The sequence below is a fragment of the Molossus molossus genome, unplaced genomic scaffold (genome assembly GCF_014108415.1).
Source record: "Molossus molossus isolate mMolMol1 unplaced genomic scaffold, mMolMol1.p scaffold_m16_p_5, whole genome shotgun sequence".
NCBI classification, from domain to species: domain Eukaryota; kingdom Metazoa; phylum Chordata; class Mammalia; order Chiroptera; family Molossidae; genus Molossus; species Molossus molossus.
In genome coordinates this window covers 83,472,604-83,493,303 of record NW_023425388.1, presented here as the reverse complement: position 1 = coordinate 83,493,303, position 20,700 = coordinate 83,472,604, and the positions used below count along the sequence as shown (strand labels likewise).

Below are 20,700 nucleotides of genomic sequence, written 5' to 3'. Positions count from 1 at the left end.
AGCGATGCAAGAGAGACACATCGAGTGATTGCCACCCACATGGCCCCAACCTGGGCTGGAGACAAACTGCAACTGAGGTACATGCCCTTAGCAGGAACTGAACGCGGGACTCTCCAGTCCACAGGCCAATGCTCTGACCGCTGAGCCAAACCGGCCAGGGCAGAAGGTGCTTTATTTTTATGCAAAATTCCAAGTAAAGGCAAATGATCCCAGGGTCTTAGTTTGAGGTGCCTTGTGTTCATTGTTCTGCAGGAAATTTTACTTAGTTCAGAACAGGGTGGGAGGATTTCATCCAAATTCAAACATTTTGGAAAGATAGTTCTCAGGATAGTGCAGGAAAGGAAGGTCAAGTGGGATTCTGGAGATGCTCATCTTGCGTGACTAACAAAACTGTCTCCAGGCAGCTGGGTGGACAAGGCCCGGCGGGGCCAAGGCCCACGCTGGAGGCTGCCTTTCCTCACAGCACTATCACGCCCACCGGCTTGGAGTCAAGAGGTGGCTTGTGGTCACTGCTGAAATGAAAACAGTTGACTTAGCATAAGCATATTCTCAGGTACTGAACTCTTCTCAATCAGTCATGAAATGGATTTTCCTAAAAATCGGCACAAAGCAATGAGGTGTATGGCATAAAACCAAGAATATCCAATATAAGTAGGGATGACAATCCAAGCCCCAGACTCTGCTCTCCCCCTGAGAGCCGGAGCAAGTGGACTGTGGCCAGTGCGCTCTGCTTAGTCAGCTCAGAGAGCATGAGCTCCTGCATCAGTGGGACTTCTGCCAGCACTGTTTGCTTCTCTACACATTACTTTTATATCTATTATCTTATAATCTTGCCTAAATCCCCAGATTGAGACATTGCTTTTGTCAACATTTTAGAGATGAAGAAAAAGACGTGAGGTAGAACTGGCCAAAGATAAGACAGCTGGTAACGCAGAGCAGAAAAGGGGGTGGCGGGATAAAACAGACAGCGCTCCAGGTTCCTGACTGGTTTCGACCAGGGCACCTCTGCTATGCATAGAGGGGCTCAGTTCAAGTTTTATTTATTTATTTTAATTTTTTTTTTTATCCTCACTCGAGGACATTTTTGCATTTATCTTCAGATAGAGCGGGGAAGGAGAGAGGGAGAAAGAGAGAGAGAGAGAGAGAAACATCGATGTGAGAGGGACACATCGATTGGTTGCCACCCACACAACCCCAACAGGGGCCGGGGACAAACTGCAACTGAGGTATGTGCCCTTAGAGGGAACCGAATGCGGGCCAACCCTCTAACCACTGAGCCAAACTGGCCAGGGCCAAGTTTTATTTTTAAAAATTCCATTTACGCCCTGGCCAGTTTGGCTCAGCGGTTAGAGCGTCGGCCTGCGGTCCTGAGAGACCCGGGTTTGGTTCCCGCTAAGGGCATGTACCTTGGTTGCAGTTTGTCCCCAGACCTGGTCGGTTGTGTGGGTGGCAGCCACTCAATGTGTTCCTTTCACATCGATGTTTCTCTCTCTCTCTCTGTTCCTCTCTCTCCCTCTCACTCTAGCTGAACAAAAAATGGAAAAATGTCCTCGGGTGAGGATAAAAAAATAAAATAATAAAATAAAAAAATAAATAAACAAAAATTCAGTTTACTATTGATGATAGAGTGTTCACAGGGGGGACAGGGAGGCCTCAACCCAATGGCTGGGACCAGGTTCTTGCCACTGTACAAGAAAAGATTCAGGAGCACGAGAGAGAGATTCAACAATGCAGGGCTCATGGAGAGGAGTGGGGTTGACTCAGGATGTGAGTGGCACTGAGAGGTGTGGGTGGAGGTTTTTATCAGCTATGAGCAGGTGGAGGGAATGGAGGTGGTGTGTGGTCTCTGATGCTGGGGAATGGTCCTCGGTATAGCTCATCTCACTCTCTTTCCTCCAGATGGTGGCTGCCTGGTGCAGCACCATCCGAACCTCTCTCCAACCCGGGCACCTTGGGGTCTATCCCCACCCCCATGCCTGTTCCAACCATCATGCTACCTGCAGCCTTTTTTCTGTTGTCACCACTCATGGGGCTCTACCCACAGATGGAGGTGATGTCTTCTCCAAAGACTTTGAGGCCATTTTCAATGAGAAATTGTGCAACATCAAACTGTAAATACAAGGGCAAAATGGACATCATATTAATCACATATAAATAACAAGTCATTAATGAATCCTGGATCTAACAAAATGGGAAAAAATTCTGAGATAATTTCAGAAATTGGACGAAAAATATTTAAAGCAGTTTTCTCAAAGAAATAACGTTCAAGATTACTTTGGGAACAAATTTTAAAATACTATTAATCACGAGTCTAAAGTTATAATTTGTTGGCTAGTTCTACAGCTAACATTTTATATCAATGGTTACAACTTTAAAATTGAGATAACTTTCAAGTCACCCATATAAAATGTTTGTGGTGAAAATATATACTCTCTTACTAAGTTATATTTATATATTTTTCTAAAGTAAAAATTTTTCTTATTTTACTGCAGTATAAATAACACATTTATTAACATTTGTAAAGCACCCAGTAGATAAACTTATGAAATTACCTGTTTGTTTGTTTGTTTGTTTTTTTTTTGGTATGTGCCCCTAGCATGAACCGGGTTCAGACACTGGAATCCAGGACTCTCTGGTCCGCAGGCCAATGCTCCAGCCTCTGAGCCAAACCAGCCAGGGGTGAAATTGTTTGTTGAGTGAAGAGTGTCTGAGGCATGGGAAGCAGAGAGGTCTGTGGTTCTTGTGGAGGAAGCAGGCGGTGGGGAGAAGCATGTCCGTTTGTCTAACTACAGGGGGTCCCCATGCACTGCCTGCCTCACGCTTGCTGGAGGGTGAGCTTGGGGAAGAGCTGGGACCTTCCAGGCCCGTGGTGGCTGCATGAGGTGCCCTGTTCTCTTACACTAGTTTCCTCACCTGCAGCAAACACCAAAGTGTCGCCAAATAGTTTTCTCAATGGGCCTCACTGGCTCGAAGCCCATGTGAGTGTGGCCATGGGTGCTCACGTCTCCCCAGCACTGAGGATGTGCCAGGCAGGAGCCAGAGGGGCTGGTGTTGTCACTGCTGTGTCATGATGGAACCAGTACCTGGAAACTCTGCCCGAGGTTACACCTCCCTCAGTGATTGGGCCCAGAGTGGAACCTGGCTTATCAGACTCAAAAACCCAGGTTCTTTCTATGAACATTATCTCTGTGTCTTCAATCTTCTCCAGGGTGGGAAGGGAAAAGGGACTGAAGGGATTTAAATTACCCATAAACCACGCACCTTCCCATACCCCACAGGGTAGGCCAAATGACCCTGTCACTCCAGAGGCCTGTGGTTAAAGTGTCCACTTCCAGACACTGGTCCCTCAGAGTTATTACTGCACATTTTGGGTTCGAAGTGGGACCCTGCCCCAGGGCATCAGAGTGAGAGCTCTCATTACCTTTGTTCTCAAGTCCCTCACTAAGTCTGACCTGCAGGCACTGGGCAGACAGAAGATGCTGGGGGCGGGGCACGAGCCCAGGCTGCGAGCTGCCATCTGGTTGGAGGAGCAGTGCTGCTGGATGGTGTGCAGCAGCCCAGACAGGTGGCGCAGGAGCCCAGCGTTGGCTCTGGGCAGCTGCTCCAGGAGCCTGAGGACAGAACACACCTTTCATAGACCAGCCATTTCTCTCAGGAAGTTGTAACAGAGACACGGAAACAGGGTCCTTCTCTGTAGTAAGTACAAACCCAGTGAAAATGCAAAATAATGTAGAAATATGTCTCATGAAAATCCTTACACAGAGAAAAAGGAATATTATTGTTATGGCAAATGTGTATTGAGGAACATTACATAAAAAGTGTTCAGTTAAAAACTAGGTTTCAGACCCCACTTCATGGACCCTCTAACTGTGAGCCCCAGAATATCGTGGGTCTAGCTCCTAGCTAAAGCCCCAACCCAAAGGCAAGGGCTGGGAGATCTCCAGCTAAACGTAGACCCTGGAAATTAGAGTCTGGAAAGTGGTGGGAATGAAGATGAAGCTATTCTATCGTCTGGCTCTTCCTCTCTGCGTGCACATTAGCAAGCTGCTACTGAATGACACAGTCTCTTCTTGAAAAGAAATACACATCCCCCTGTGCGTGTGCAGGGCAGACACAGTGCTCACTCTTATTTCCTGGCAGGAGAAGTTGAAGCACACACAGCCTGTGCTCTTGCACACATAGGAAGAGAGAACTGGGCCTCTAACTTGAGCTGTTGGTAGTTCTCAGAGAAAAAGACTCTGAGAGCAGCTTCATTCCTCCTTAAGTTTCACTGTGTGAAAGTTCAATTCTGCAGACTGCAAGCAGCAAGTGTGGGAATTATATCCCAATCCCCAGTGGGGAAGGACCTGTCACCCCTAGCCACCCCTTGAGTGGAACAGAAAAAATCCTTCCCCAAGAGAAAGTTCATCAGAATGTGGGAGATAGGTTCAGGTCTGTATGTAATCCGGGAAGACATGAGCAAATGTCAGCTGCCTAAGTGGAGGCCTGGGAAAGTGGTCACTGTAGGTGGTTGAAGAACGACTCTTAATACCATACACTTGGGAGTCTTAATGTTTATGAGCTTTAAATGTTCCGTCTAAGAGTGAGGGGAAGTTGTCACGTGGCCCTGCTAGCTCAAAGGCACACCTTCCTTCCACTGGTCTCACTAAGAGTCTAAGACGTCTCCATTCAGCTGGGTCAGGACGTCCCCCAGGCAGTGCCCATGTCTCTCATCCAGGGGAGGTTCCCTGCTGCTGTGGCAGGCCCTGGTCTGTCCTGGGGACAGAGCCCTGAAGCAAGTGGACAAGTACCAGTCCTCTCCCACCTCTCCACGTACGACACCCGCCCATGGCAGTTGGGGTTTGTCCCTGTTTCCTACTGAGTGGCCCAGTGTGTCAGCAGGAAGGAAGCGCCCAGCCCTGGCTGACTCTGATAGTCTGGGTGGGTTTAGGAACAACTTTGCTTCATGTAATGAAGTGCCTGCTCTGGGGGCACCTGTCTCCTGTCTTTTCCTGGACCCTGGGCTGTGGAGTCCACTGGTGAGGCTGAGTGTGGGGATGCCAGGACAGGAAGCAAGCTGACAATGCCCAGGATATTCACTCTTGGCCTGTGGTTATAGACTGCTCCATGGCAAACTCACATGGTCTTGTTGAGAAATTCATTTGTGGTTTCAGTTCAGGTTTCTAGCTAGTTTGACATGGCATATCAAGGCCAAGGTTGCACAGTCTGACCCCACTAAGATCATTCCATTTTAGGAAAACTTGGAATGTCTAGAACTGTCCCCACAGGAGCCACCCACTTGCTAGCCTGTACTTCTAGCACAGAAGTGGGCAAGAGTCTGTACATGGGCCACCCTGCTCACTGGAAAGGCTGTTCCATGTGTTCACCTTCCAGAGGGTAACACCCTGCATGCTACTTGCACACCTAGTGTACATCACTATGGTCTCATGTGATTCGCTGAGCTCCCATGTGCATCATTGTGGTTCCATGAGCATGGCTGTGCTCCCATGTGCATCAGTGTGGTCCCATGTAGATGCTGTGCTCCCATGTGCATCACTGTGGTCCGGTTATGGGTTGGACTCCATGTCGTTTCTGAACTGCCCTAATTTATCATACAGGTGAATGGTAAGGGGGCTCAAAGAAAGACCCATTCAACTGAGAGTCTAACACAATTTTCATATCCTGTTTTTAGTCATTTCTACATTATCATATTGTTGTTTAGGACTTTTACAAGTGCCAACATGGACTGATTAAGTTGTCTCTCTGGTTTTTACTCCCCTTTTGGACAAGTATCTGGATGCTTATGATTTTACTGTATCATTTCACAATTTGTCTTTTTTTAAACGTACTGAATTTTCAGAATTCCAAACTAATTTTGGCTGCTGCACTGACTTTAAGTGTCAGAACTCTAAGAGGTTTGTGTTGGGGGCTCATTACCTTGTAACCATAATCATGGGTGGTGGATTAAGCATGAAAACTACAGAGAAACGTGAGGAAAGTGAAGGGGGCCCCAGCGGTGGACTCATCCCTGCACGGCTTTGCAACCAAAGGCCCTGAGAGACGACCACTGACCATGACGGGGTGCACAGGGCTTCCTGCGGCCTCGTCCAGCATTTTATAATTCACCAAATGCTTGCCAAATCTGGTAAACTTCTCTAACCATTTTAAACATTTAATATGAATTTTCTTTGGGAAATTTGGCCTTCATCAAAACGATGATGAAGATTTCATCAAAAACATGTTTGACTGCTAAACATTCTGTATGTATGTGTATTTTGAAATTCTTATCACCATGATTTATGTTGTTGTTGTTATTATTTTCCAGAGAGTGTTCAGAGGTGAAGAGGGGGAACACGGTGTGTGTCATTAAGGAAAATGTAACTAATATATTGAGGCTTTTTATATTCAAAAGGGTACTTAAAATTCTGACTTAGAGAAGTGTTTTTCAGCTTTTCAGATTCTAATTCTATTATGCCTATTTTGGTTCTTAGACAACCAGAGTGAAGGAAGCCAGTTTGTTTGTTTTTTTCAGTATTTTTCATTATTGATTTTAGGGAGAAAGGAAGGGAGAGGGAGTGAGAAAGAAACACCAATGAGAAAGAACACCAATATGCTGTCTCCTGCTCACTCCCACCAGGGATCGGCTGGCAACCTGGGCATGTGCCCTGACCTGGAATCGAACCTAGAGCTCTCAGTCCATGGGTGGATGCTCAATCCACTGAGGCACACTGGCTGGGCATTAATTGTTTTCTTTAATCCTCACCCGAGGATATTTTTCCATTGATTTTCAGAGAGAGTGGGAGGGAGGGTAGGAGGGAGAGAGAGAGAGAAACATCGATGTGAGAGAGACATATTAATTGGTTGCCTCCAGCAGGACCCTGACTGGTGCCAGGGATCAAACCACAACCAAGATGCATGCCCTTGACTATAATCAAACCCATGGCTCCTTGGTCCAAAGGCCAACATTCTAACCACTGAGCAAAACCAGGAAGGGTGGAAGCCAGTCTTTTAGTGTCAGGTTAATTTGTGTGTGGATACTTCTAGAAGATTCCCTACCTTTAGGACACATGCAACCACAAGCACAGATTCACTGTCCAGGTTCACTTTGTCCCCAGAATTTAGTTTTTACTTTAGAACTCTGTGTGAATCCATATCGGCCAATTTTTGGAAGCTGCCTTTTGTGCCCGGACCTTTTGCATTAATAAAAGGAAGCACATCTACGGGAAAGAAAAGGCTGAGGCGTTCAGTGTCCACAAGCCCAGAGCACAAGCTTATCCCCTTGACAGGCAGACCTGGGTAAGTGAGGGTACAGTGCTGGGCTTCAGGCCTAACAAAATTTGATTTGTCTTTTAGCTTCTCAGTGTATTTCCTACCCAACAGACCATTCTCTGTTCCTAGACTGAAACAGGTACGAAACTTTTTTCCATACTCATTCCCACTTTTTTCATTAACCTCACCCAAGGACATTTTTTTTTCACTGTTTTTTAGGAGAGTGAAAGGTAGGGAGGGAGGAAGGGGCAAGAGAGAGAGAAACATCAATGTGAGAGAGACACATTGATTGGTGGCCTCCTGTACATGCCCTGAAGGGGGCCAGGGACCTAACCTGCAAATCAAGTAGGAACTCTTGACCTATTTCAAACCTTCAACCATTGGCATCTATTGGCTGATGCTCTAATTATTGAGAGGTGCTGGCCAGGGCTCATTCCCATTTCTTGATTCCCCATTAAGTGAATGGAGATCTGTTTTTTCTTGTAAAATCAGGCTCACCATCCCTGTCCTCCGATTACATTCCCTTCCCACCAGCCTCTCATGTCTTTTGCTGCATCATCCTGTCCTCTGCTCAAAGTGTAGAGGGTCACAAAGATTGGAGTCAGGAATCCACAAAGTTGAAACCTATTATGCTAGTCTTTTGCTGTGTGGCCTTGGGTAAGGTATAGACTTCACCGAGGCTTCTTGTTAGATTTGGGAAGTGTTGTGATAATTGCAGTTGCCTCACAAGCCCCTGTGAAAGATACGGGCCTGTGGAAATGGCAAGGATGGACTTATGTGACAAACTTCTTCATCTCTAGAAACAATTCTCCACATCCAGTACCATGGTTGAAGGGACCCTGGACATTCAATCAATGTTAACACTGAAAATTCACTTTGTGATAACACAGGCAAACTTTGGGTCATTTTCTAAACACATGCTGCTAGGGTGAAGGGATCTTTATTTTCTTGAGGCTGAAAATTCATGTGTAAGCACATGAAATACCAGTCAAATCCATGTGAGGTACCTGAGTTGTAAGGCTGAATAGACTCAGCTGAAGATAGAATGAAAGGTGACATGCGAGGAGTGTGGCTTTGAAGGAAGGAGATGTCGAGGAGGTGAGGGGCAGACCCCAGATTCCTGCACACAAACCCACCCTGACTGTTCTGAACCTGTGTGGTGGGTCTTTGCTGAATCCATGGAATGGACAAGAGAGTCTTTTCCTGTTGTGCCTGCCTTATGTCTCTGCGCTACCTGAACCTGATTTTATTCTTTGAAGTCATGTTTACAAAACTTCTCAACCAAAGCCAGGGGCTGGGTAATGACAACTATTTGAGGGTAGATTTAGGTGAGGACACCACCTTTCAGGGTACTCCCTCCTCTGCTCACTGGGGCTACAGAGACCAAAATGTGACCTACCAGAAGGGGGCCAGGCAGGGTCATCCTCACAGTCTCAGAGAAGCTCCGAAAAGCTGTTTAGGCTGTGTGGGTGGTGTGCTCAGACCTTGTCCTGGCTAGTAGGAGGGTCCCCTCAGAAGGGAGATGGTATAGGATTCCTGATGTTACCTTTCTTCTGGCCTAGATGTAGGAAGAAGTGAGAGCATTAGTAGTAGTAGCTTAATTCACTTTACCTTCTACCATTTTCATTTTAAGCAAGTTTGCTTGAAGTTAGAAGAGGGAGAAACTAAGACATTCTGTGTAGAATTTCCCACATCCTGAATTTGACCGATGGCACCCTTGTGGCATTGAGATATCCTTCTTCCTCATATTCTGCAAACCAGTATTTCAACCCAGAGACTTCATCAGGGTCAGGGTCAGTTCTTCCTAGAACCAACATGGGTCTTGATATCAGAGCTTTGAGGGTGCTCTCAGCTTCATTCTGAGTGGGTACTGGTCTCTATGGGTACTCTACCCCGCCCATCTGCACATGGACATCTGCATGAGTTTGTTCAAGGAGTGCAGTCTTGAACAAGAGGACACACCTGAAAAAAGGAAAGGTTCACCTCTCTCCTGCTGGTGCCTGGGCTGTAGGATGAACTGACCTTGCATTTCGGGGGACTCCAGGACAGAAGAAGTGGAGCAGTCCTCGGATCCCTGAGGCAGGAGAGCAGTGGCCGAAAGATGGCTCTCTGTTAGGACATAGAGATGTCCATGACCTAGACAGAGGAAAACCCAGATGTAACTTCAGGCTTTTGGTGATGGGTGTGATCATTCCTACCTTACCATGAGCAGCAACTCCACAGTGGTGTGCCTATCTCCTTGGTCTTCTGGATAAAGGAGGCCGTGCCTCCACAGTGAGCATCATGGTCACTCTCACTAAAGACACCCTGCAATAGGCAGGTGCCCAAGAAGAAGAGTTTAAAAAGTAAAGAGAACAAATATTGAATCATGTTGCTTTGTGTGGAAGGCACATCCATCAGTATGTTGCACAATGTTGACTTTTGCTATTTCCATCTGAGACTATTTCAGATTTTCTAGTTTCTGCCTTGACATCAATTACATCTGTACAACTTAGTCGAAATACTCGAGTACTCTGAGCCCAACTTTAGTTTTTTTAACATTTACCTCTCTGTTACCCAGACTGGTAATTTTCAAAGTAAATATATTAACATTTGTGGTTAGTATTTTTCAAACAATAGTGCCATATGTGTCAAGAACTGCTATTCTCTCCCACCTGAAGTCAGTTTAAAAGATGTTTCTCTGCCATTTCGGTTTCATAGGCAGGCATACCTCAGAGCTATTGGCTACTTGCCCTGATCCTTCCCCGCACATGCCCCACCCTGTGAGGGGTCCTACCAGGCAGTGAGCAGAGGGGAGGCTGTCTGGTCCTCGGAAACCAGGAACAAAGTACAAAACAACATGTACATGGTGGGAAACAGCACCGAGATCATCATGGATTGTGGGCAAATGATTTGCTTGGCATTTTCATGCTGTAAATTGCTTCCTCTCCATGGAATTTCCAAAGACTGTGCTGTGAGATGGATTCGTGTTTCAGAACAGAATGGAAGTCCCTTCTTCTCGTTCTAATTTACTACTGAGTATAAGTAGGAAGTGCTTGCGTTTCCCTTTCAACTGCCATGGAGTGATGATGGGGCTCTGTTCAGAACAAGATAGCAACATTCATCTTTCAGAGCAAAAGCAGCTTCTGCAGTAGCAATAACTGAAGAAGCAAATCTCCATGATAGCCAGGAGTTAATCTGCAACTGAGAATTGAGAGCAGTTGGAAAATGCACTAAGAATTGGTTCTAAGGGGTCGGTAGGATTTTTTAAGTCAGTCAGTCATGTTGCAGAAAGGTGTCCTAATCCTAAAAGGTGTTATCAGCATTCTTTCGTCTATACTAAAGCATTTTGTTAGTATAAATGTATTTAAGTATTTTATTTTTTCACTTTATTGCAATTGACTTTTACAAAGATGTCAACATTGATAATAAAACAATACAAAACAAAACAAAAAAACAACATGAAGTTTCTGTGAGGATTTTGTCCTCAGCTCTGTACCAGGTGACTCTCTGTGTTCCCACACTAGGAATATTCATTTCATAGACAATTTCAAACATACACATTTCAAACAATATTACTTTGTTTAGATTTCTCAGATGACTTGAAAGGAGTAATAGCCTCACAGGATTGTTGAAAAATAAAAAGAGAATGCATGCTAGAGGGGATGTTCTCAGATTTCTCGCAGAAGTCACCATCATCACCATCACTGTAGTGCAGGGTCTGCTTCAGATCCTAGCCTTTCCCTTCTTTTATTCCCTCTGTTTCCCTTAACCACACTGAATAAACCTGTCATTCCAAGATCTATCATTATCTTTTAGCTAAGTTGTGCCAATTAACTATTTTATAAGAGGTGTAATCTATCAATGACCTTGAGAAGATGCCAGAAAACTCGGCCTGGGAAATAACACAGTGTATGTTGTTCAGGCAGTGAAGTCCTGAGGCATCTCAAGGTGATGGTCTGGTTTTCTCCATGATGCTGAGAAGTTTTTGGCACAAAGCAGGTATTAAATAAATACTTGTATTTGGATTCAGAGGCAGAGAAGATTTTCACCAAACAGAGGCTACTTATTAGTTAGGAAATAGGACAGAGGAATACAAGACAACATTATGAAAAATAAAAGAGTGGGTAAAAGAATCCAATCTGTGTCAGTTTTACACCCATGAACAGGCAGAGGCATTTTTCAAGACAGCTCTGTTTATTAAATAAAAAAATAGAGATGAAAAATTTATATTCCTTTCTCCAACTAGACCATATGTTGCTGAATGAAGAGATGTTATCAGTGTCTGGGAGAGAACACATTATTTATCAAATATATGGATGAAGACTGCATGAAAGTTTCACTTTTAAGAGTATTTAAGCTTAGGATCAAACAATTACTTTGAGACGTTAGAGTTTCAATTTGTTGTTGTTGTTAATCCTCACCCCGGGAAATTTTTCCATTGATTTATTATTCCATTGATTTTTATTTTTATTTTTTTCCTTTTTTTAAACTTATATTTATTGTTGGATGTATTACAGATGTTCCTCCTTTTTCCCCTATTGAACGCCCTCCTCCCCACTCCCACCCCTCTCCTGCCTTTCCCCATACTGTTGTCTGTGTCCATTGGTTATGCATATAAGTTCTTTGGTTTATTTCTTCCCAAACCCCCCACCCCCCTTCCCTTTGAGATTTGTCAGTCTAACAACCAATTTGTACTTCTTAATCCCCATTTCCCCAACCTGCCTCCTGTCTGGTAACCAACAAAATGTTATCTATATCTATGAGAATGTTTCTGTTCTGCTTGTTCATTTTGTTTGTAGATATAATTGTCAATAGGTATGCAGTTATTGCCATTTTGTTTGTTCATATTTTTTATCTTCTTTTTCTTCAAGATCCTTCAACATTTCATATAATGGTTTGGTGGTGATGAACTCCTTTAATTTTTTCTTGTCTGGGAAACTCTTTATATGGCCATTGATTCTAAATGATAACTTTGCAGGATAGAGTAATCTTGTTTGTATGTTCTTGCTTTTCATCACTCTGAATATTTCTTGCCTTTCCCTTCTGGCCTGCAAAGTTTCTTTTGAGAAATCAGCTGACAGTCTTATGGGAGCTCCCTTGTAGGTAACTAACTGCTTTTCTCTTGCTGCTTTTAAGATTCTCTCTTTGTCTTGAAACTTTTGCATTTTGATTATGATGTCTTGGTGTGGGCTTCTTGGAGTTCATCTTGTTTGGATTCTCTGTGCTTCCTGGACTTGTATGTCTGTTTCCTTCACCAAGTTAGGGTTGTTTCCTGTCATCGTTGTTTCAAATAGGTTTTCAATTTCTTGCTCTCTCTTCTCCTTCTGGCACTCCCATGATGCGAATGTTGGCAAGCTTGAAGTTGTCCCAGAGGCTCCTTACACTATCCTCATTTTGGGGGGGATTTTTTCTTTTTGCTATTCTGATTGGGTGTTTTTTGCTTCCCTATATTCCAAATTGGTGGTTTGCTTCTTGGCTTTTCCTATTCTACTACTGAATTTCTGTAAATTATTCTTTATTTTAGTTAGTGACTCCTTCATTTCTGACTGCTTCTTTTTTATGCTCTTGAGGCCCTCACTAAGTTCACTGAAGTTCTCACTAAGTTCATTGAGCATCCTCATAAGCAGTGTTTTGAACTCTGCATCTTTTAGATTGCTTATCTCCATTTTGTATAGTTCTTTTCCTGGGGTTTTGTTCTGTTCTTTCATTTGGGATGTTTCTTTGTCTCCTCATTTTGGCTGCCTCCCTGTGTTTGTTTCTATGTATCAGGTAGAGTTGCTATGTCTCCTGGGCTTCCTACAGTGGCCTATTGTAGTCAATGTCCTATAGGGTCCAGTGGCACAGCCTCCCTGGTCTCCCAGCTGGGCCCTCAATGTGTACCCCTTGTGTGGACTTTACTCCCTTCTGTTGTAATTGAGTCTTGATTGCTGTTGGCACATCAATGGGAGGGTTTTACTCAGGCTGATCAGCTGCAAGGACTGGCTGTGCCCATTGACCACTGGCTGTGCAGGGGCCCACCACACAGTGCGAGACTTATTTCAGCAAGGCTCTGGTACCCACTGAGTCCATTCCTCAAGTGTGTCTCTTGTGGAGGTGGTTGGGTGGTAGTGCTTCAGTGTTCGAAAGCTGTCCACTGGGTGTGCTGTCTCTGGGGCAGGTAAGCCACTGCTTGTATTCTACTCAGGGCCACCAGGCATAAGCTACAAAGCAGTCTGCAGATTTCTGCTTCTTGTGCTGGGCTTAGAGATGCCTAGGCAAAGCCAAGTTGTGAACCAAGGCTGACTGCTCCTAGTGCCAGGCCTAGGGCCACTTAATGAGAGGTATGGGGTTCACTGAGACCTGATGCTGCTTGTTTGAGAGAATTTAGTAAAATTTGAAGCAGGATCCAAGACAGGCCAATCCTATAGTAAAGCAACTGGTAACAGCTTGGGTGGGCCTGAAAGTTGGGTGAGGCAGGGCCTCAGGGAATTACCAGGGCAGGGCAACCAGTGTGAGCCAGGTTACTGGAGTCCCAGATATGGCTGCCATCTCCCGGCCTTGTTGAGGAAGAACTCACCAAAGGAACAAAGCCTCTGACAGCACGTCTTTCCAGGAGAAAGCTGCCTCTCCAGCCCTCGCCCCACTGCTCAGTTCTTTCCCATATGTCTCTGGTGCCTTTCGAGCTGTCTCCCCCACATTGGAGCTCTGAGGGAGTAAGTCTGTGTACAGGCCCTTTAAACGGAGCTACCTGGGGCTCCCTCAGCCTCAGTTCCCGTTGGTTTTTACAGCCAGAAGTGATGGGGACTTCTTTTCCTGGCACTGGAACACTGATCTGGGTGCCTGGTGTGGGATGGGGATCCCTCACTCCTCAGGGAGGACCTTTCCCGCCAAGGTGTCCCGTCTGAATTTTATCCGCCACATGTGGATGTGGGACCAGCCCATCTGCACCTGTGCCCCTCCTACCAGTCCCAATGTGGCTGCTTCTTTGATTTTGTAGTTTTAGGACTTTCATTCAGCTTGATATCAGGTGTTTTTGAATGATGGTTGTTCTGTAGTTTAGTTGTAATTTTGATGTGGTTGTGGGAGGAGGTGATACCATGTTTACCTACTCCACCATCTTGACCAGAAATCTATAGTCTATTTCATTGATTTTTAGACAGAGTGGAATGGATGGGGGAGAGGGCGAGGGCGAGGGTGAGGGAGAGAGAGAGAGAGACAGAGACAGACAGAGACAGACAGAGACAGACAGAACCATAAATCTGAGAGAGACAGATCAATTGGTTGCCTCCCGCATGACTATGACATGGGCTGGGAATCAAGCCTACAACCCAAGCATGTGCTGTTAACTGGAAATCAAACCCAAGACCCTTGGTCTAAGGTACAACGCTCTAACCACTGAGAAAAACCTGCTAGAAACTAGAGTTACAATTTTGAACCCAGTCAAGTGAATTCAGATTTTTCCTGATACTCACCAATGAGTAGGTATGGGGCCTCATCCTTTTCAGAGGTCACCCTTGGAGACAAAAAGAACTATGTGTTACAACAAATCACAGTAGGTATCTGAAAAACACATTTCCTTAGCATTTCTGTTTCCAAAATAGACCAACAGACATGCTATTTGGTCCATGGGGGTGCCTACAGTTTTTGAGTTAACAGAGTTGAGTTCAATACGCCATTGTCTTCTTCTCAGCCTCCCACAGACCATTCCAGATTTTTGCCTCTTCCATTTTGGTAGGCTGGGGATCTGTGAACGACAGTGCAGTCAGCCTGTCACTTTATGGGTGGCCTATGGCATAAGAAATCACAGTTATGGTTCTCCACAAAGGAAGAAAAGTCCAGTCTCATGAGCTCTGCTTTCTGCTGTCTCCCATCCCCTCGTAGAAGGTTGGGTTTTCGCTTTGATGTCCCTGCCCAGACAATCATATTGTCCAGAGAGCCACACACCCTGCCCTGACTGTTTCTGAACAGAATCAAACTTGAAAGGCATAATGAACTCTGCAACCCAGAGCCAAAGACAGAGATGCTCAAGACACCATAGATGATGGCAAAGTAAAGTGATCCCGCTGCCTTTGGTGAAGATGAGCCCTATTCTAGGCAGAAAAGGATCAGGGACTGGAGCCTAGAATACAGGTCAGAGCAGATAACATTTACCTCTAACAGAAGTGTCACCCAGTAACACTGGAAATTCATTTGAAACAAACAAGTCTAAATTATAAGACTGACAAGTTATTTTAAAGAGTCCTCTAGGAGAGGACAAAACAGAGAATGTTTGATATGGAGTTAATGCTAGTGTTGGGCACTCTTCTTGCCTTGACTGCTGATAAAATATCTTGCCTTTGTCTATATAAAGGAGGGTCCCAGAAGCAATCACACACACACACACACACACACACACACACACCCCTAAATTGGCTCAAAAACGTGTTGCAAATAGGAAGTGGGAGCACATAAGTTTTCTTTCAAGGTAGGGTTGGAAACACTGTGTTGGAAGCATGTATCTGTATACACATACAGCCCAGTAACCTCAGTTCTTCACTAAAAGCACATTTTTCCAGTCAGTGTGAATGATCACTTTAAGCAAAGGAGAGTCACAAACATATGATATGAGCTGTATCATGAATCAATTTTCCTAATCTTATCCCCAAAACCACTCACTGTCTTCCATGGTTTAGTTGTTACTCAGGGCATGTATATCATGTAGGTTAGAAGTTCATGCAGAAGGTCCTCTATTCAGTGCATGTCAATTCTATTTTACTTTTGATGTAATATCAATTCTACTAGCATATCAATCATTGATGGTCTTATGACAAATTCTGGTTGCTCTGAGTTTTCAGGGGTCCCTGTGTACCATTGGGTGATACACACCTTACATACAAATATTATAATCACCCTGTGTCGTAACAGCAAAGCATTTTCCCACAAGTCAGGAGTCTGTAGAAGGAGCAGAGCTGGATAGTGATTCCTGCAGGTCCGTCCATTTGCAGGTCACTCTCCTCTCTTTTCACTTATGCAGCCTCCTCCTGCACCACACTCACCTCTTCCACCAAAACAATTTCAACAACTCACAGCCGTGCCACCAAAACTTAAAGGGGTAGACACTTCAAAGCAAAAGTGACGTGAACCCCAACATCCCCACATCCATGCTCATATTCAGAACCTGTCTCCTGTAAGGATTCACAAGAGGCATCAGTCATCTTGTTCTCAGGATCCGCATTGGCAGATGTCGTGTCTAATCAGGGGGTCTGTATAGCAAAATTTACAGTAAAACATGTCATTTAGGTTTCAGTACACTGACACTGAAGGAATCAGAAGAGAAAATACAGAAAGAACCATGAATAGGAATGGTGTGTGTGTGTGATACATATGAAGAGACTCCTTTTAAATAACTTACTCCTGTGGTTATGGCGGTTGGCAAGCCTAATATCTGCCGGATGCTGGCAGGTTGGAAACCCAGCAAGGAGCCAGTGTTGCAGTTCAAGTCCAAAGGCTGTCTGCTAGAGAATTCTGTTCTGTTTCGGGGAGGTCAGTCTTCTGTTGTGTTCAGGTCTTCAGCTGATTGGATGTTATGGAGGGCAATCTGCTTCATTCAGAGTCTACTAATTTAAATATAATCTTAGCCAAAAACACCCTCATAGAGACATCCAAAATAATGTTTGATCATATATCTGGACACTGATGCCCAGCCAAGTTGACACATTAAATTAATCATCACAACTCCTCCTTTAAAAAAATGAAATAATGGGGGGTGGGGTGAAGAGTAAAACTCCCACTCTTATAAGTAAACTTTTTGAGCTTTTAATTCAAAGTCTCCCAAGTATAAATTAAAGTTGGAACTTAAACATTCACTTAACTTTTAATTGCTTTTATGGGTTTCATTGCTTTCTAGAAACAGTTCAAAGAAGATAAAATAAAATTAAAATGCAAGGATTCCTTTATTACTTTCTTAAAGAAAAGACAACTTCTTCCTAGTTAATTAGGTAAAGACACCTGAAAAATAGCTCACAGTTGCTTTATTCTTGCAATTCATTTATACTTCTCCTTTTTCTGAGGTATTAGCTGATAAATTATATGTGGAAAAAATAAAATACAAATTTTAGTATCTCATCTTGGGTTAGCTAACTCTCCTGTATTCATTATTTTGGCCCTGACATTGCGTGGTATTTAAGATTGATGTTTTAAGACTGTTCTGTCTACCTTCCTTAAATCTCATTGCTTTGGAGAATGGTGGGCTAGCAGTTTACATCTAGAGGGGTGGTGGAAGCAGTCACTCACGGGTCCCCCAAAATTGTTCCTCTCACTGAGAGAGTTTCTTATTTGTTCAACACTAATTCCTTCACAGGAGCCCAGCTAGAGCCTCCTTATAATAGTAAGGCAAGATACTTAGCCCCTCCATCCAAATATTATGGTAGAATTTTATTACTGAAAGTCTTTAATGTTGCTTTTAAACTTCTTTTTGATTTCCAGATGACTTTGATAATCTGAAAGAACCAAAGCCCCTCTTGTGGACAAATGCACAAACAAAACACATGGAACTATCAGTGTGCAACCTTTTGCACTGCTGTGTTTTTATTATTATGTGTAACACCTATTAAATAATCATACACACTAAAGAAAAAAGTCAATGCTCATTAGGGGCTTCTTGATAACCTATGAATAGATATTTCTTAGTGGCAGTCTCTCCTTCCATGTCATATGTCATAGATAAGGAAGCAGAACCAAAGAGTCTACCAATGAATACTAACCAGAGTAGAAAACATTTGATGTTATGCAGCCGCACCTTCACATATTTTTTTGTTGTCAAAAAAAAAAAAAAAAAGGACCCATTTTCAAAATCTTTACATTGTCAAAATTCTTTACATTAATAACCTTAATTTTAAAACTTAAAGTTATTATTATATTTACTTCTTTAAAATATAGGTTCTCATCCTCATTAGAAAGCTTCCTTTGTTTGGAAGAGAGAAGATGCACTATCCACAAACGCTGCTCGAGTTTCCTTTCCACTTGGTCTCCTAACTTCGTGTTACCTAAACTTGTATATAATACTCTCCCAAAACTGCTCTGCTAAAGGTTACCATCCACTAGTACAATAGTCTCCTTCCTACCACTATTCTATTTTTCAATTCATCCTTGTTATATGAGCAGCTTAACCTTTCTAAAACCTGTTTCATTTTGTCAATCCCTAACTCAGAACACCAAGTGGAAACTAGTAGAATGAATAGGATGGCAAGTAGGGTGAGGCCAGATTCTGGTGGCCCTTGAAAGCTCAATTTCAAGAGAGAAGTTTTTGAGGAGGGGATTACGCGATAAAAGGTGTTGTTTTACGGAGATCCTGCCAGTAGTAGTGGGCAGATAATGAGAGATGGGGGAGAGGAGTCAGAGCGATCAGCTATCCCAAAGATCAGGTATACTGTGCTGATGGGAAGGACAGTCTTTCTCGTGGGGTTTGGTCCTGCCAAAAAATGTTACCTTGTTGAGTGGTTCATAGTATTGGTAAGAAGCATCCCCCAAATTGATTGGAGCTTGCAGGGTTTAATATAGATAGAAGATAGGCAATTTAGTTTAAGTATAGCAATTTGACTTTAGATGTAAATGCCATACTACCTGATTTTATTTATTTATATTTTTAAATCCTCACCTGAGGATATTTTTCATTTTTCTTCAGATAGAGGGGGGGGGGGGGCATCGATGTGAGAGAGACACATCAACTAGTTGTCTCTCACAGGACCCCGACCAGGGTGAGGGACTAACTGCAATCGCAGTATGTGACCTTGACTGGAATTAAACCCGCCACTCATTGGTCCCCAGGCTGATGCCCTAACCACTGGGAAAAATCGGCCAGGGCTGTACTATCTGATTTTTTAAAGTGTTGCTGGTTTACCTGAGCATGTAGGGCTGTGCCTAGGAACATCTGGCAGCTCTCTTTAAGAGCCATGACTATGCTTAGTCAACACCGCCCCCCCCCCCCGCCCCAACACACACACACACACACACACACACACACACACACACACAAATCCTTTATCCCTTTCCTCAAGATTCCAGATCAGATGAACCAGACCAAAAGAACTCTGGTTTTGCTATTGCTGTAAACCTGCAGGAACATGTGCTCTTTAGGTTACCCCCTGGGCTTCCAGGATCCCTCTCCCAGGTCATTCATTACACTGTTACATTGGAGAAAACTATAAACCCTTTCTCCCTCCCTGAGCTAAATAGTCTCCTTAATCCTCACCAGCTATCCCAGGAACAAAGTGAGTAGGAGATAGTATTGAGGCTTGTTTTATTCTTACACCTATATAGTAAGACTGTGCTTTCTAGGTAAGGAGTTTCTTGGTCGGAAGAAAAAAAAAATTCCTAGTCCTAATTCCCTCTTCAGAACTAGGAAATTTGTCTTTAGACTAAAGCAGTGGGAAATAAAGGGGGAGAGGGGTTAAGCAGGTATAATCAGAGCAATAGTAGGACAACCCAGGAAGGAGGGAATGCTCACAGAATCACATGCCTGGAAATCTAGAAGCCTGAGTTACTGAATTTTCCCAAATGATCAGAAATGATCAGATTTTGGAAACTGCTGTTTCAGAAAAAGGAAAGTTCAGAAGGTAAGTTTGGAAGAGGCAATGGAGAAATAAGTAGCAGAAGGTGGAAGCTCCTCTGTACATTCTGTGGTGCTATCAGGTTGGTTTCTCACTTCCTGGGGGCACAGCTTCATTACTAGCAGCCCCCACCTGCAGCCTGTACTAATGTTTTTCACCTTCAACTTCTAAACTGTTTAGAGTCTATTCATCTTTTAAGCCCTAGTTGTTTCACGTCTTCCTTCAAGTCATCTCTGAAGATTACAGTTTTAATTTGATTCTCCATTCCTTGAACTCTTACCGAGTTCATAGTTACAATCACACTAGTTAGCATCTGATAGTTGTATCAAAAGTGTAAGCCTACTTCCCTTTGGTTAGGCAGTGTAATTCTTTCGTTTGGAGCCTATATTATAAACTTCTTTTGCATACTCCCTGGAAAAATTCTAGGTTTATACTTATAAAATATACTCCCAGGTCTAAAGTTCTGTTAAACATTTAAGAACAACCACTTAAAAATATTGTATGAAAGCTTCTATCCCTGCGCTCATTTACTAAATTTCTAAATAAAACGTATCCGTTTTGACGGTCTCAACAAGATGTCCAACGCATCCCTAGAGCAAAGCTGAAAACTTTAAATTTATGCAGAATTGTCCAAAAAAGGGGGCAGCCCCTACAAAGACTCCTGGCAAAGAGTTCTCAAATTCAGTCTGTACTTAAGCAACGATCGTACAATCAGCCCGATGGTAAAAGTGTCAAATTTCGCAAACACCTAGAAAAGGGGGATGAAATGATCCCCTAACCACAGAGTTTGCTCACCTGGCCAACTGAGGAGCAGATCTGGGTTCCCAGACTCACTGCGGCTCAGATTCTAATCCGGGGTTTTCAGCATCAGGCGTAGGCAGCCAATTGGGCCCTCTGAGTGCCG

At 43.8% G+C, this 20,700-nt stretch overlaps 1 long non-coding RNA gene across 1 annotated transcript; it reads right to left on the bottom strand.

Annotated features, from left to right (window-relative positions):
- Positions 1-222: 222 nt before the first annotated feature.
- On the bottom strand, positions 223-20,679 carry LOC118617757. Its single transcript, XR_004956849.1, has 6 exons — positions 20,592-20,679; positions 14,682-14,722; positions 9,271-9,384; positions 8,648-8,806; positions 1,998-2,109; positions 223-512 (listed from the first exon to the last, which is right to left on the bottom strand). It is a non-coding gene; the product is annotated as an uncharacterized LOC118617757 (long non-coding RNA).
- Positions 20,680-20,700: the final 21 nt, after the last annotated feature.